We start from the raw sequence: 17552 nt of genomic DNA, 5'->3' as shown, positions 1-17552 counted from the left end.
TCACTCAACCTGTTTTCATAAGGCATGCTCCCAATCCAGTCCAGGATTCAACATAGAGTTGTTTGAACTGCTTCCCCTGTGTGAATTAGCTGGCCTTTCAGCAGGTGGGATGACCAAGCAGACTGCTCTGCTCTCACAGGACAGGCCTGCCGCCTCTCAGTGTGAACTTACTGTCACCCCACAAGGTGGGATGGCTGAATGAATCCCTTCCCACATCCAGAGCGGGCAAACGGCCTCTCCTCACTGTGAACTCTGATGTGACAGTAGCCCATCCCCTACACTGAGCAGGTGAACAGGCTCTCTCCGCTGTGAACTCTCTGATGTGTTCTCAGGTTGGATGACTTGAATGAATCCCTTCCTACACACAGAGCAGGTGAACGGCCTCTCTCCCGTGTGAACTAGCTGGTGTTTCTGCAGGTTGGATGACTGAATGAATCCCTTCCTACACACAGAGCAGGTGAATGGCCTCATGCAGTGTGAACTAGCTGGTGTTTCTGCAGGTTGGATGACTGAATGAATCCCTTCCTACACACAGAGCAGGTGAATGGCCTCATGCAGTGTGAACTAGCTGGTGTTTCTGCAGGTTGGATGACTGAATGAATCCCTTCCTACACAGAGAGCAGGTGAATTATTTTTCCTGCTGTGAGCTCTCTGGTGCACCATCAGTTCCGATGATGTGGTGAATCCCGCCTGCGCTTCAAGCAGTTGAGTGCCTGGTCACTAGTGAAGATATGCAGGATGGTTCTCAGGGCCCTGGTTCAATGAGAAGTTAAACCAGAAAACTCCATTTCAGCCACGACTCTGATGTACGTTTCAAGCTGGGAAGACACATGCCTTCTCTTCCGAGGATTAACAACTGCTATGCTGGTGTCACAAAGGAAATACCTGGCTACTCCTCCAGGCAGTGAACTCAGTTCATCGCCAGGCTGGCTCATCCAAATCTCACCCCTACACTGACCACGTGCCAGAACCTCCTCGTGACAAACGTGTGCGATCTATCTGGAGGCTATCGAGCAACTCCACCAAAGGTCGATGATATTCAGGGTATCCGTGATAGAAATGACAGTCACAGAACTGATGTGCTCTTGTGTTTGTGATTGCTGTGCACAAATCCCTCGCCTTTTCTACCCTGTAAAATGTTTACAAAACACAGCCAGGGGCGAAGAGCAGCCCTGCAGGTGAGATGGTTGTCGTCTCGAAGATGAGCTCGGACATCACACTGTTACAGTGAGGCTCCACACTAATCAGAAGAACAAATCCTGATCTTCCTTCTGGTCACCAGTCAGGCGTCTAGACTCCCCATCAAGCACCCTGACTGTCTGCCTGTCTGTATCGTAATGGGTTACTCCTGCCTGTCTACTGTCTGCGATTTGGCTCTGTGTGTATTGTAGCCTGAGCATGTCCCACTGCCCGACTAGGAGCACATGGTATTTACACGGCTGCTCTTGGAGACTTCCTGATCGCCGTGAACCTGAGGCGACTGGCGGCAGTGAAGTCGGGAAGGGCAATGGCAATGAATGCCAAGGGTCGGAGATTGGACTCCCGTGTTGGAGACTGTTGACGTGTGGAATTTATGTGGTGTGAATACTACAGGTAACTTGTTACCTCACATGGAGGTGTTCATTATTGTTATGTGCCCAGACGGAATAGAAGAAACAATGCACTCGCTTGGCGGAAGGGTGCAGAACCGGAGGGCGTTCAATAAATCAAGGTGATTTGCTAAAGGATCAAAAATGTTGTGAGGAGTTTGTTTTGCCAACGCAGCTCTAAGTGGCATTTTAACTCACTGGAAGTTGGAACCAGTACTTTATTTTAGTGGTCAGTCTGAACCATTCTCATTATCTACTGAGGTATGGACATCAGCTGGGTCTGGATGGCGGACCTGATCTCAATGTCCCACTCCAATAGGCAAGAATTTGCTTACCTGCTTGTCTGAAAGATACATTAATAGTTCTTCTTGTGAATTAAGCTCATAGTTTGGTCCGGGTCCCCAGTACTTAGATTTAGATAGGAAGATCTCAGCTGTGCCTGGGAGGTCCAGCAGACCCATTCCCTCTGCCTGCCCTTCCAAGCTCTCCATGAGGACGGGCGTGGAAGGTGCTGGTCATGTTGACAGTGGCTCCCTCTATCCCCACGAAGCCCACAGGCCAGAGACGAACCTGTTTCTCGGCTCCAGCGATTATGCATGCACCCCTGAAGTTGCTCCAGGACCTCTGCTCGTCAGCAGGAAATACCCCAGAGCCCTGTGCAAACCGTGGGGCAACAGGATTGGGACCGTATGGGGGCGGAGCCATGATGTGTCCAGAGCTTGCAGCAATTGCCCCTCAGTCAGGGCGCAGATGAAGGCTTCAGCCAGAACCCTGGCACTGCCCACGACCGATTGTCCGGAACCCCTTTCCACGGGATGCACGCATCCCTCTCGGCTCAATCTTGTACCCTTGGCGCCTGAGCGCTTGCTCACGGATTACCGAAGGTGGCTCACTGATTACCCAACTGCAGAGATTTCTGGGCAAGAACGGTGCAATTGAGGGCGTGTACAATACTGGCTCCGCTCAATATTTTTATGAGAACTCGGTTTTCCGGTCGAACACAGCAAGCTCCTCTGAGCAATGCACTCGATGTGAACGGGCATCGCGTGTGTCAACCGGAAAAATCAATCTAATCTCGTACTTATCTTTATTTGGAGATACAGTGTGGGACAGGCCATTCAGGCCCAGCAAGCTGTGCAGCCAGGCAAGCCACCAATTTCACCCCAGGGCAACTTACAATGACCAATTAACCATATAACAATCACAGCACGGAAACAGGCCATCTCGGCCCTCCGAGTCCGTGCTGAACGCTTACTCTCACCTAGCCCCACCTACCCGCACTCAGCCCATAACCCTCCACTCCTTTCCTGTCCATATACCTACCCAATTTTACCTTAAATGACACAACTGAACTGGCCTCTACAACTTCTACAGGAAGCTCATTCCACACAGCTATCACTCTCTGAGTAAAGAAATACCCCCTCGTGTTTTCCTTAAACTTTTGCCCCCTAACTCTCAAATCATGTCCTCTCGTTTGAATCTCCCCTACTCTCAATGGAAACAGCCTATTCACGTCAACTCTATCTATCCCTCTCAAAATTTTAAATACCTCGATCAAATACCCCCTCAACCTTCTACGCTCTAATGAATAGAAACCTAACTTGTTCAACCTTTCTCTGTAACTTAAGTGCTGAAACCCAGGTAACATCCTAGTAAATCGTCTCTGCACTCTCTCTATTTTGTTGACATCTTTCCTATAATTCGGTGACCAGAACTGTACACAATATTCCAAATTTGGCCTTACCAATGCCTTGTACAATTTTAACATTACATCCCAACTTCTGTACTCAATGCTTTGATTTATAAAGGCCAGCATTCCAAAAGCCTTCTTCACCACCCTGTCTACATGAGACTCCACCTTCAGGGAACTATGCACTGTTATTCCCAGATCTCTCTGTTCCTCTGCATTCCTCAATGCCCTACCATTTACCCTGTATGTTCTATTTGGATTATTCCTGCCAAAATGTAGAACCTCACACTTCTCAGCATTAAACTCCATCTGCCAACGTTCAGCCCATTCTTCTAACCAGCATAAATCTCTCTGCAGGCTTTGAAATCCCACCTCATTATCCACAACACCTCCTACCTTAGTATCATTGGCATACTTACTAATCCAATTTACCACCCCATCATCCAGATCATTTATGTATATTACAAACCTGCTAAACAGTGCGTTTAGTATATTATAAATATTATAAACCTACTAAACAGTGCGTCTTAAGAGGAAACCCACCGTCAAATGAAAAGAACCTACGATCTTTCTTACCGAGGATGCAGAAAATGAACTCCAAACTCCGAAATCTGAAGCCCCAGGCTGTGATAGCGCCCTGCTGACCAATTTGCTGACATGGTGCCCCGAGGGTGATAAATCTGTCGATCAGCTTCCCCCTCTTCCCCACTCTGATTCCCTGCTCCTCATCACAGGCTCTTACCCAACCACAGTCCACAGCCCCATGCTGACCCAGGTCTCGTTTCCGACCCCGCTCCACTGAACTGATGGTCCCCCATTCCGCCGTCAAGTTCAGAGGACAGCGGTTTGCCCTGACAACCCAGGCGCGGGAGGCACAGCCCTTCAGAAGCGGTGAACGTGACCCAGGACGTTGAGAAGAGCAGGGAGTACGGAGGTCTTCCTCCGCCCAGAGATTTGAGGGACAGAGAACGTATCAGGTATAGCTGCAGCCTTCAGTCTGCAGAAAGCCACCCAGGGAATGCCCTCGCCCACAGAGTGGTGGCCATTTGGAAAATGGGAGGTGAGGATGTAAAATAAATGTCACTGGAGCAGAAACATGGGCAGGGAGCAGGTGGACTGTGTTGGGTCCTAACTGTACACTGGGTATGTTGTAGATTCACAAAGTACCTGGGACAGAATTTAAAATAGAACTGATTTATTAGTAACAGGTCCCGAATATTAAACTCAGTCTCGTAATAGGTAGATGTCAGAGGGAAGAAGCTCCACTCAGGCCAAGGGACCAGGGTGTGAGGAGTAGCTGGAACCATTGCAGAGTTTGACACCGGCAGTAACTTCCGACCTTGCCTCTGAGTTCAGTCGCCATGAGGTTCCAATATCCAGCATGCAGCTGAGTTAAGCTTTTCCCTCAGCGTGAACCCGCCGGTGCTTCACAAGGTTGGATGAATGACTGAATCCCTTCCCACACACGGAGCAGGTGAGTGGCCGCTCCCCAGTGTGAATCCGCTGGTGTGTCTGCAGGCTGGACGACTGAGTGAATCCCTTCCCACAGTCCGAGCAGGTGAACGGCTTCTCCCCAGTGTGAACTCGCTGGTGTACCTTCAGTTGAGATGACTGAGTGAATCCCTTCCCGCAGTCCGAGCAGGTGAACGGCCTCTCCCCGGTGTGAACTCGCTGGTGTGTCAGCAGATCTGACGACCGAGTGAATCCCTTCCCACACTCGGAGCAGACGTAAGGCCTCTCCCCAGTGTGAAATCGCTCGTGTGTCAACAGATCTGACGACCGAGTGAATCCCTTCCCACAAACAGAGCAGATAAACTGTCTCTCCCCAGTGTGAACTCGCTGGTGTGTCTGCAGGTGAGATGGGTGGGTAAATCCCTTCCCACACTCTGGGCAGGTGAATGGCCTCTCCACAGTGTGAACTCGCTGGTGTATCAGCAGATCAGATGACCGGGTGAACCCCTTCCCACACTCAGAGCAGATGTACGGCCTCTCCCCGGTGTGAAATCGCTCGTGTGTCAGCAGATCCGATGAGCGAGTGAATCTCTTCCCACAGACGGAACAGATAAACGGTCTCTCCCCACTATGAACTTGCTGGTGTCTCTGCAGGTGAGATGAGTGAGTGAATCCCTTCCCACAGTCTGAGCAGGTGAACGGTCTCTCCCCAGTGTGAACTGACTGGTGTGCCTGCAGGTAGGATGACCGGGTGAATCCCTTCCCACATTCAGAGCAGATGTACGGCCTCTCCCCAGTGTGAACTCGCTGGTGTCTGCGCAGTTCGGATGACTGAATAAACGCCTTCCCACAGTCTGAGCAGGAGAACGGCCTCTCCCCAGTGTGAACTGACCGGTGTGCCTGCAGGTTGGATGACCGGGTGAATCCCTTCCCACATTCAGAGCAGATGTACGGTCTCTCCCCGGTGTGAACTCGCTGGTGCTTCCGTAACTCGGATGATCGAACAAACGCCTTCCCACAGTCGGAGCAGGGGAATGGCCTCTGCTCGAGGTGATCTGGCTGGTGTCTCATCATGTGAGGTGAATTCCCACACACAGAGCTGCTGAATGGTTTCTCCCTGGTGAACTCACCAGTGTGTCTGCAGGTTGGGCTGAATGGGTAAATCCCTTCCCACACTGAGAGCAGGTGAATGTTATCTCCCTGCTATCAATTGTCTGGCAATTCACCAAGTCCGATGTTAGTCAGAGTGAATCCCGTGTCAAATCAATGCAGTTGAAGAACTGATCTCTGGGGAACAAATGCTGGTGTGTTCTCAGCACCCCGGTTCCAGGGGATTTCACTGAGTTAAAACAGAACGTTTCCTTTCAGACACAAAACACAGGTCCAGCTGGGATGAGACACATCTTCATCTCCAAGGATCGACAACTGATATATTGGAAATACCTGGTCACTCCTTCAATATCCAGACAGACAGACACAGCAGTGTGGCATGTTCCAAATCGTTTGCCGTCTCCAACCTGTAAAAAGATTTACAGAAGACATCAGTGGGTGAAGGACAGCGTTTGAGATGAGATAATTTCAGTGTCTGTGGAGAGATCTGACATCACACTGTCACAGTGAGGTTCAACACAAGTTGGACGAACAATTCGTCTTCTGACTGGGCACGGACCAGGTGGCCAGACTGACCATCGAATTCTCTGACAGTTTGATTGTCCGTATCAGAATGGGTCATTTCTGCCCGTCATCAATCTGATACTTGGCTCAGTTTGTCCCCATACTTATTTCAAGTTCTAGGCATGCCCTACAGAGCTACAAAGCTCTTAAAACAAAAAGGATCCTGGAGACAATATACAGAACCCCGCTGGGACGCAACAAGTTCAGCTGCTCCCTCAGGAGTTGAGTATAGACATACAAAGTCCAGCTCTCTTCAGCCTCTGACCCCTCCCGCCCCCTCCCAACCCCAGGTGATTGACTCATCGCCCTGAAAGCCAATAAACATGAAAATTAAAGATTGTTTTACGCCATATTAAAAGGACGTGGGCGAAGGCCTTCGTCCTCCTCAGGAAGCGATGGTGGGGTTTCCTGACTGTGGGGGGGGGGGGGTGTGTGTGTTCTGGGACGACCAGAGGCTGGGAGGGCCGTCCACTCCCTGGAGTCCCAAAGCACTCGCTGGTTCCTCTGCTGCGCTGCCGACGTAAACTGGGGCAGCGCTTCAAAGCCACGGGTCCCTAGTTACCCGGGGCAAAGGTCTTTGATTACTTATATTTACTTAGAGAAACAGAGCAGACCCAGGCTCTTCCAGCCCAGAGCCGCACCATTCGGCAAGCTAATTCACAATGACCAATTAACCTACTAACTGGTACGCCTTTGGTCTTTGGGAAGAAACCGGAACACCCGGAGGAAATCCACGCAGTCACAGGGACATTGCACAAACTCCTCAGACGGCATAAGAACTGAACTCTGACAGCCTGAGCTGCACTACCGCGGTAGCCCATACCGATATCGCCAAGCGCTACAGAGTGCAAGGCAGGTTCTCACAGGAACAGCACGGATAGAGGACTGGCTGACTTGCAGGAGGAAAAGAGTGGGAATAAAGGGGGCTTTGTCTGGTTGGCTGCCCGTGGTGGCCCACAGGGGTCAGTGTTGGGACCTGCTGCTTTTCACTTTATATGCCAATAGCTTGGATGAAGGAATTGCTGACCTTGTGGCCGAGATTGCGGACGATTCGAAGATAAGTGGAAGGGCAGGCAGTCTGCATTAGGACTTACGACTGGTTGGGAGAATGGGCAAAGATCCGGCAGATGGAATATATTGTAGGGAGGTTTATGGTCGTGCACTTTGGTAGAAGGAGTATGGTGTAGACTATTTTCTAAATGGGGAGAAAATTTTTAAAATCTGAGGTGCGAAGGGAATTTTGAGTTCTCGCGCAGGATTCCCGAAAGGCTGAGTTGTGGGTGAGGAAGGCAAATGCAATGTTAGCATTCATTTCGGGAGGACTAGATCAGAAAAACAAGTATGTAACACTGAGGCTATGCACGGCGTTACGAGCAGTTTTGAGCCCCCGTGTAAGAAAAAATCCGCTGACATTGGAGAGGATGTTCATGAGAGTGATTCCAAAGATGAAAAAGGGTCTGGTATGAGGAGCATTTGATGGCTCCGGGCCTGTACTCTCCGGAGTTTAGAAGAATGAGGGAGGCCATATTGAAACCTATTGAATATTGAAATGTCTAGATACAGTGGATGCAGAGAGGATGTTTGCTGTAGTGAGGGAGGGAGGTGGTTGAGGACCAGAGGACACAGCCTCAGAATAGAGGAACACCCATTTAGAACACAGATGAGGAGGAATTTTTTCATCCAGAGGGTAGTGAATCTGTGGATAACATTTAGTAATGTGGATAAATGTGAGATTATCCACTTTGGTTGCAAGAACAGGAAAACAGATTATTATCTGAACGGTGGCTGATTAGGAAAAGGGGAGGTGCAACAAGACCTGGGTGTCATTGTACATCAGTCATTGAAGGTGGGCATGCAGGTACAGCAGGCGGTGAAAAAGGCAAATGGTATGTTGGCATTCATAGCAAAAGGATTTGAGTACAGGAGCAGGGAGCTTCTACTGCAGTTGTACAAGGCCTTGGTGAGACCGTACCTAGAGTATTGTGTGCAGTTTTGGTCCCCTAATCTGAGGAAAGACATTCTTGCCATAGAGGGAGTACAGAGGAGGTTCACCAGATTGATTCCTGGGATGGCAGGACTTTCATATAAAGAAAGACTGGATCAACTAGGCTTATATTCACTGGAATTTAGAAGATTGAGGAGGGATCTTATTCTAAGGGGATTGGACAGGCTAAATGAGGAAGATTGTTTCCGATGTTGGGGAAGTCCAGAATGAGGGGTCACAGTTTAAGGATAAAGGGGAAGCCTTTTAGGACAGAGATGAGGAAAAACTTCTTCACACAGAGAGTGTTGAATCTGTGGAATTCTCTGCTACAGGAAACAGTTGAGGCCGGTTCATTGGCTATATTTAAGAGGAAGTTAGATATGGCCCTTGTGGCTAAAGGGATTGGGGGTATGGAGAGAAAGCAGGTACAGGGTTCTGAGTTGGATGATCAGCCATGATCATACTGAATGGTAGTGCAGGCTCAAAGGGCCGAATGGCCTACTCCTGCACCTATTTTCTATGTTTCTATTTAAACATATTGAATGGTGAAAGGTCTTGATAGAGTGGATGTGGAGAGGATGTTTCTGATGGTGGGAGAATCTAAGACTGATGGGTCAGAATTGAGGGGTGTCCATTTAGAATGGATACGAGGAGGAATTTCTTTAGACAGAGTGTGGTGAATCTGTGGAATTATTCGCACAGGCAGCTGTGGAGGTCAAGTCATGTATACTGTATTTACGGTAGATGTTGATAGATTCTTGATTGGCCAGGACATGAAGGGATGTGGAGAGAGGGCAGGAGATTGGGGCTGAGAGGAATCATGGACCAACCATAATGATGAAATGGTGGAGCAGACTCGATGGGCCAAATGGCCTAATTCTGCTCCTATATCTCTTGGTATAGGTGTGGGGATAAACCTGAAGTTCTGCATTCAGCTGTGACTGAGTGGCTGTGGAATTCATTGCCACAGACGGTTGTGGTGCCCAAGACATTGGATATATTTAAAGTGGAGGTGGAAAGATTGCTGATTAGCCAAGGCATTAAAGGTTGTGGGGAGAAGGAAGGTGAATGGGGTTGAGTGGGATATTAAATCGGGTATGATAGAATGACAGAGCATACTAAACGAGCCGATTGGCCTAATTCTGCTGCAATGGTCATATGGGTAAAAAGGTCCAGAACGAAAGGAGGTAGAACAAAGGCGATTTTCTGAAGAACTAACGCTGATGAAAGGATTTTTTTTCCATAAAGCATTAATTTACATTTCTATTGACAGAAAAATACTTTTCCTCGAGTTTAACTCGGAACTATAGTTTTGTTCTCTCCCTTCTGGAGCTCGGCAGTGTCTCCCAAACACTCCGTGCGGACGGCCGGGGGAAGCGCTGGAAGTGTCACCCACGAAACCTCAGGAAGTAGAAGTGAGCCCTTCTCTCCTCCCGGCCCCAGCGAGACGCGGTATCGCCCATCAGCAGTAGGACCCCCGGAGCTGGGGGAGAGGGGAAGGGCCGGGACTGTCCCCGAGCGCGGGGCCGCGGTGTGCCCGGAGCTCGCAGCCGCTGTCCACCCCGCCCCCGGTGGGGACGGGCTGGGGGACCCGCTCCTACCTGCAGCTGATCCGCCAGCGCCTTTGGTCCACCGGGCGCATGCGCGATTTCCCGGAACTAGCTGGGACCTTTACGCCTGCGCGTTTGACCAATGGTTCGCCCCACCACCGGCGAATTCGGAACCCCGGACCTCTCCGGGTAAAAGCCACGCACCATCCAAAGCGTCTGCCAGCGCTTGTTGCCCTCTGCTACATGTCTCAAAAACCAGCCAGGGTTTTAAATGGAAAACTCCGCAGCGAGATCCCATAAACGATATACTCAATATCAACAGGCATTGCCCGTGTCAAAAGTCCTTACAGATGCAAAATAAAAACAGAAGGAGTTCTGCAGATGCTGGAAGCGTAGAGCAACACACACAAATTGCCGGAGGAACTCAGCAGGCCAGGCAGCTTCTCTGCAGAGGAAGAAATATTTGAGGCTTCAGGCCGAAACACTTCACCAGCATGGTGAAGGGTCTCGGCCCGAAACGTCGACTGTTCATCCCGCTTCCTAGATGGTGCCTGCCCGGCTGAGTCCCTCCAGACTTGTGCAATGAAACAGTTTCCAAACGCTGTTGATTTTTCACCCGTACTCCAGGTCTGATTCCCTCCTCTTCCCTTTGTGGACCCTTATCACGTTCTGACCCTGCCCCATCAAAGATTTATTTGCCATTCTGCCCCCATACTTTATAGTACAGTGGCTTAGGGTTAGGGTTAGGCTGGTTTTAACAAACCAGCTGTGTGTGGCACAATCCTTTGAAACGTAACATGGAAAAATCGAAAAGGGTGCCGAGTGCGCGGCTGCATATTAAGACACTGAATAAGGTAGATGATCTTGCAGCGCCGCTCGAGATTGGCAGGTGTGAGTGGGCGTCACTGAGCCGTGGCTGAAAGAAGATCATAAATGGGAGCTTAACATCGGGAAAATCAAGATGGCGCTGGATCACGAGGGGGGATTTCTAGAAAGCCTCTGCGATGGCTTTTTAGAGCAGCTTGTGGTTGAGCCCACTGCTCTATCGGCTATTCTGGATTGGAGGTTGTGCAATGAACCGGAATTAATTAGAGAGTTTACGGTAGAATAATCCTTTGGGGCACGAGGTGATCAAATTCTCACTGAAATTTGAGAAGGAGAAGCTAATGTCAGATGTGTCAGTATTACAGCGGAGTAAAGGGAATTACAGAGGCACGAGAGAGGAGTTGGCTAAATTGATTGGAAAAGAACACTGGCAGGGGTGATCGCAGAGCAGCAATGGCTGGAATTTCCGGAGCCAATTTGGAAGGCACAGGATATATACGTCCCAAAGAGGAAGAAGTATTCTAAAGGCAATATGACACCAAGATGGCTAACAAGAGAAGTCAAAGCCAGCATAAAAGCCAAAGAGAGGGCATATAACAGAGCAAAAATTAGTGGGTAGAGGATTGGGAAGCTTTTAAAAACCAACAGAAGGGAACTAGAAAGTCATTAAGAAGGTAAAGAGGGATTACTAAAGTAAGCTAGCCGAAGAGGATATCAAAAGTTTCTTCAGTACATGAAATGTAAAAGGGAGGTGAGAGTGGATATCGGACCACTGGGAAACACTGCTGGAGATTTAGTAATGGGGGAGAAGGAAATGGTGGGTGAACTGGGTACGTACTTTGCAACAACCTTCACTGTGGAAGACAGTAGCAGTGTGGTGGATGTTCCAGGGGGCATGAAGTGTGTGAAGTTACCGTAACTAGAGACCAGGTGGTGTACACCTCAGGGTTCTGAATGAGTTGGCTGAAGAGATTGTGGAAACATTAGAAATTATCTTTCAAGGATCGCTAGAATCTGGAATGTTTCCGGAAGAATGGAAAATTGCAAAAGTCACTCCACTCTTCAAGAAAGGAGAGAGGGTGAAGGCGGGGCACTGTAGGCCTGTTAGTCCGACCTCAGTGGTTGGGAAGATGCCAGGGTCGATTATTAAGGATGAGGCCTCAGGGCACTTGGAAGCACGTGATAAAATAGGCCAAAGTCAGCATGGTTTCCTCAAGGGAAAATCATACCTGACAAATCTGTTGGAATTCTTTGAAGAAATAGCAAGGAGGATAGACAAAGGAGAATTGGTTGATGCCGTGTACTTGGATATTCAGAAGGCCTTTGACAAGGTGCCACACATGAGGCTGCTGAACAAGCTACGAGCCCGTGGTATTACAGGGCAGATACTAGCATGGATCAAGCAGTGGTTGACAGGCAAGAGGCAAAAAGTGGGAATAAAGGGAGCCTTTTCTGGTTTGTTGCTGGTGACTAGTTGTGTTCCACAGAGGTCTGTGTTGGGTCTGATTCTTTTAAAATTATATGCCAATATTTTGGACGATGGAATTGATGGCTTTGTTTCAAAGTTTGCAGACAATACGAAGATAGGTGGAGGGGCATGTGGTTTTGAGGAAGAAGAACTTAGACAGATTAAGGAAATGGGCAAAGAAACGTCAGATGGGATACAATGTCCAGGGTGTATGGTCACATAGTTTGGTAGTCAAATGCACTTTTGACTATTTTCAAAATGGAGATAAAATACAAAAAAAAAGCAGAGGCACAAAGGGACTTGGGAGTCCCTTTGTAAATTTGCAGGTTGAGTCTGTGGTGAGGAAAGCAAATGTGATGTTAGTATTCATTTCAAGAGGACTGGAATATAAAAGCGAGGATGTAATATTCAAGCTTTGAAACGTATCAATGAGGCCTCACTTGGAGTATTGTGAGCAGTTTCGGGCCCCCTTTCTTAGAAAGGATGTGCTGAAACTGAAAGAGGTTCACAAAGATGATTCCAGGGTTGAATAGCTCGTCATATGAAAAGTGCTTGATGGCTCTCACCCTGTATTCACTAGAATTCAGAAGAATGAGGGGTAACCTAATTGAAACCTAACAAATGGTGAGCAGTCTTGATATATTGGATGTGGAGAGGATGTTTTCTATGGTGGGAAAGTCTAAGACCAGAGGGGGACAGCCTCAGAATAGAGGGGTTTCCTGTCAGAACAGGGATAAGGAAGAATTGCTTCAGTCAGAGAGTGGTGTATCTGTGGAATTTGATGCCACAGGCAGCCATGGAGACCAAGTCTTCATGAAGATCTAAGGTAGATGTTGGTAGATTCTTGACTGGTCAGGGCATGAAGGAATGTGGGAAAAGGCAAGTGAGGGAAAGTGGATCAGCCATGATGAAATAGCAGAGCAGATGCAGTGGGCCAAATGGCCTAATTCTGCTCCGATATCTTTTGGTCTCATGGACTTACTATCCAATGATAAACATGATATTGAAAGGACGGGCAAATAAGTAGAGGGCGTGGGTGACCCTGTTGGTAGGAAATGGAATCAAATTCTTAGAGGAGGAGACATAGGATTAGAAGATGTAGAATCCTTGTGGGCAGAGTTAAGAAACTGCAAGCATAAAATCCCTGATGGGAGAAAACAGGCTTCAGAACAGTAGACAGGATGTGGGATATAAATTACGACAGGATCTAAACAAAGTCATATAATAAGGGAAATGTTATGATAGTCATGGGGGGATTTCATTGTATGCAGGAAGATTGGGAAAATTAGGTTGGTGTTGGACCTGATGAGGGGGAATATGTAGAATGCTTGTCGGATGGCTTTTTGGAGCACCTTGTAGTTGAGTCCAAAAGGGGGAAGGCTAAACTGGATTGTGTGTTGTGTAACGAACCAGATTTGATTGAGGATCTTAAGGTAAAGGAACTTTTATGAGGTGTGATTATAATATGATAGAATTCACACTGAAGTTTGGGTGGGAGAAGGTAAAGTTAGATGTATCAGTGTTACAGTGGATCAAAGGGAACTACAGAGGCACGAGAGAGGAGTTGGCCACGGTTGATTGAAATGGGCGATGGCGGAGAAGCTGGCTGCACAGTAATGGAAGGTGTAGGATAGATATATCCCAAAGATGAAGAAGGGAGGATGAGGCAACCATGGCTGACGAAGGAAGTCAAAGGCATCACAAAAGCAAAAGGGGGGGGGCATATAATAGAGGCAACAATTAGAGGGGTTAGATTGGGAAGCTGTTAAAAACCAACAGAAGGCAACTAAAAAGCCATAAGGAGAGAAAAGATAAATTGATAAATAAGTCAGCCAATAATATAAAAGAGGAAACAAATTTTTTTATCTACAGCGTAAACAGTAAAAGAGACATGAGAGTGGATATGGGAATGCTGGAAAACGACGCTGGAGAGGTACAAATGCGGACAAAGAATTGGCAGACCAATGGAATAAGAAGGATGATCCAGATTTTGGCCTAAAATATTAATAAGAGTAGGGAAGAAGTTGGGGCCGTGGCTTTCTTCCTTGGCCCAGAGTGCTGAGGAGTGAGAAATATCTGGGACAGTGAACCCCAGGAAGTTATTGATGAAACTCAAGGTAAACCTCTTCACCCAAAGACTTGACGAGTTGCAAACTGTCATCACAGAATGAGCGACAGTGGAACGGCATGGATGCCCTTCGAAGGACTGGTGCGGGACAAAAACACAAGCAGGGACCAGCTGGGCTGAGTGGCCTATCTGCTGTACACTGGGCATGTGGCAGAGACAGTGCCTGAGAACCGGCTTTGAAGTAGAACTGATTGCTTTGCCACAGATCCATAACACTGAACTCCACACGTATTTAAGATTAACGACAGCAGAACAAACCCCTCCAGTGACCACGGTCAGGGTTCGGGCCTGGGTGTGGTGAGCAGCCACAATAACAGCAGAATCTGACATCAACAGCCCCTAATGAACCGCCGTGATGGTTAAAAATCTAACGTACCGCATATCTGAACCTCCTCCCTGATGTGAAGTTTCTGATGTTTCAGCAGGTGGGATGATTGAGTGAAACTCTTTGATCAATGACGATAGAAGTGTGGCCTATACTCAATGTGAACTTGCTGGGGCATCGCAAGGGGGTTCCCTGAATGGGGTCCTTCCCACACTTCGAACAGGTGTACGGCTACTCCCCTTTGTGAACTGCTGGTGTTTTGACAGCTCAGGTGACTAAATGACTCTTTTCCTACACCTGGAACAGATGAACGGCCTCTCTCCAGTGTGAACCCTCTGGTGCTTCAGCAGCTGGGCTGACTGAGTGAATCCCTTCTCAAACAGAGAACAGTCCAACAGTGCTAACTCACTGATATGTCCTCAGGCTGGACGACTGAAGGAAGCCCTTCCCACAGTCAGGACAGGTGAAGGGGCACTGTGCAGTGTGAACTTGCTAATGTTTCTCCAGGCTGTTTGATGGGCCCATATGTCCAAAGATAAATTGGCGCATATTTTTCTTAATATAAGCCCTATTTGTGACAGATGTAATGCAGAAATGGCTACTCTGACTCATATGTTTTGGTCATGTGTAAGTTTAAATAATTTTTGGAGGGATGTGTTTGGAATATTATCTGAAGTTATAGATATGGATGTTCAACCTAATCCACTTACAGCAATTTTTGGGATTATTCCAGAGGAAGCAAGCAAAGTGTCTGCTTCCGCCCAACATGTGATAGCTTTTTCAACTTTACTGGCTAGGAGAGCTATTTTGCTACACTGGAAAGAATCTAATCCACCCACTGTTTTCTATTGGCTCTCCTCCATCCTGTCATGTCTAAGCTTGGAGAAAATTAGAAGCCAGACATATGATACATCCTTTAATTTTGAACAAGTCTGGCGACCCTTTATTCAATATTTTCACATGATTTAATTTATTTTAATTTATTTATTTTTCTTTATTCTCTTTGGGGAAAATCCTTATCCATGAAGGATTGGAGATGACTGGAAGGATGTGTTTTTTCTCTCTCTTTTTTTCTACTTTTATCCTCAATTGGACTGCCCAATCTTTCTTTTTTTTTTTCTCTTTCTCTATTTTATTGTTTCAGTTTAGTTAGTGGGTTTTTTTTTCCTTATCAATAAAATTTCCAATCTTTTTTTTAATGATTGCTATGAGGAGTTGTAGTTTTTTTGACCATTGTATATATAACAGCATAATATTTTATCTATTTGATTTTGACATTATATACGTTCTGTTTTTACTATTGCTGTTTATATGTCTTTTATATTATCTACTTGTTAAACTCCTCTTCCGATTTGTATATTCTTTATTTGGAAATCAATAAAAAAGATTGGAAAAAATGAAATGATGGAGTATATCCTTTGCCACTCTCCGATGTGAATTTACCAATGTTTCTGCAGATCGGGTGCCTGGATGAATCCCTGTCCATGCATGGGGTCGGTGAACAGTTTCTCTCCAGTGTGGACGTGCTGGTGTATCTGCAGGTGTGGTGGCCTGGTTAATCCTTTCCACAATGGAAGTCAGTGAACGACTGCTCTTTGCTATCAACTCTGCCATTATTTCCTCCTGCTGTGAATCCCTTGGTCTCTCATCAAGTCAGATGATAGAGTGAAATCCTCCCACACCCAAACCAGTTGAGTATCTGGTCTCTAGTGAAGATATGCTGGTGTGTTCTTCGGACTCTGGTCCAATTTCAATGAGAAATTAAATCAGAAAGCTTAATTTCAGAGACAAAGCAGGTGTTACGTTTCCAGCTGGGAAGAGATTTCACTTCTGTTCCCAGGACCGACAATGAAAATGTTATTAGTACAAAGGTAATCTGCTAACTCTTTCAATGAATTGGACATAATTTTCAAAGTTTGTCTCCAGGTGGGTTAATTGCCATATCATCCTACAAAGAGCACATCTTGCTGAAACCCGTGTGCTGTCTCCTCAAAGATCTCCGCCTCCACCTTCAAGTGCTGGTGAGCTGGCCAATGCAGCAGAACTGTGAGCTGTTCTGTTTGAGATTCCCACTCACAAAGCATTTGCCTTTTCTTCCTGTGAGTTTACAAAGTGCATCAGTGGGCGAAGGACAGCATTGCAGCTAGTTTAATTTTAGTCTCTATGGCAACATCTGATGTCACGCTGTTACAGTGAGGAACTCAACCTCATTTTCCAACTGGACACAGTTGAGGCATCCAGATACGGCGTCAAACTTCTGTTTTCCTGTCTGTGCCACAGTGGGTTAATCCCTCCCTTCACCAGCCTGTGACTTGGCTCAGTTTGTCTCTCTCCATTAGTATAGCTTCATGTTCTGGGCTTGTCGCACCGACTTAGTCCGAGCTCACGGCATTTAGACAGCTGCCTCTCATGACTTTTTCTCATTAGTTTGACCCCCGAGGCATTTGACAGTGGTAAACTCAGTGTCAGCAACGTTTTGAACCTCAAGAGGATGTGATGAGGCGTTCTCATTGGAAAATGACTTTTGTGGTGTGAAGGCTACTGGTGACTTGTTACCCAGTACGTTGTTATGTACGCGCGGAGAATGGTAGAGGAACGTGGTCTCGGTGGCGGAAGGTCAGACCAGAGGGCGTTGAATGAAAGCGAGTTTCTAAAGGAGCAAAGGTGATCTGATGATTTTGTTTCTTTCTGTGCTGCACGAAGTGGCGTTTGAATTCACAATGAGGTAGATCCAGTACTTGTTAACTTCAGTCTCAATTACATCCTTAATCTCCCAAAATGTGGGTATCAGATCGTTCTCGAAGTCCCACCATTATCCAATTTTCACTCTGCAGAATTCAATAAGCAGAATTCACTGCAGAATTGTA

The 17552-nt window shown here is 47.3% G+C and overlaps 1 pseudogene; it reads right to left on the bottom strand.

Annotated features, from left to right (window-relative positions):
* Positions 1-4482: 4482 nt before the first annotated feature.
* Positions 4483-17552, bottom strand: part of LOC132381680 (zinc finger protein 721-like) — a 93823-nt pseudogene continuing 80753 nt past the window's right edge.

Source organism: Hypanus sabinus, chromosome 26, assembly GCF_030144855.1.
Source record: "Hypanus sabinus isolate sHypSab1 chromosome 26, sHypSab1.hap1, whole genome shotgun sequence".
In the NCBI taxonomy this organism is placed as follows: domain Eukaryota; kingdom Metazoa; phylum Chordata; class Chondrichthyes; order Myliobatiformes; family Dasyatidae; genus Hypanus; species Hypanus sabinus.
The sequence above is the reverse complement of the archived record's forward strand: the minus strand, read 5'-3'. Positions and strand labels throughout refer to the sequence as shown.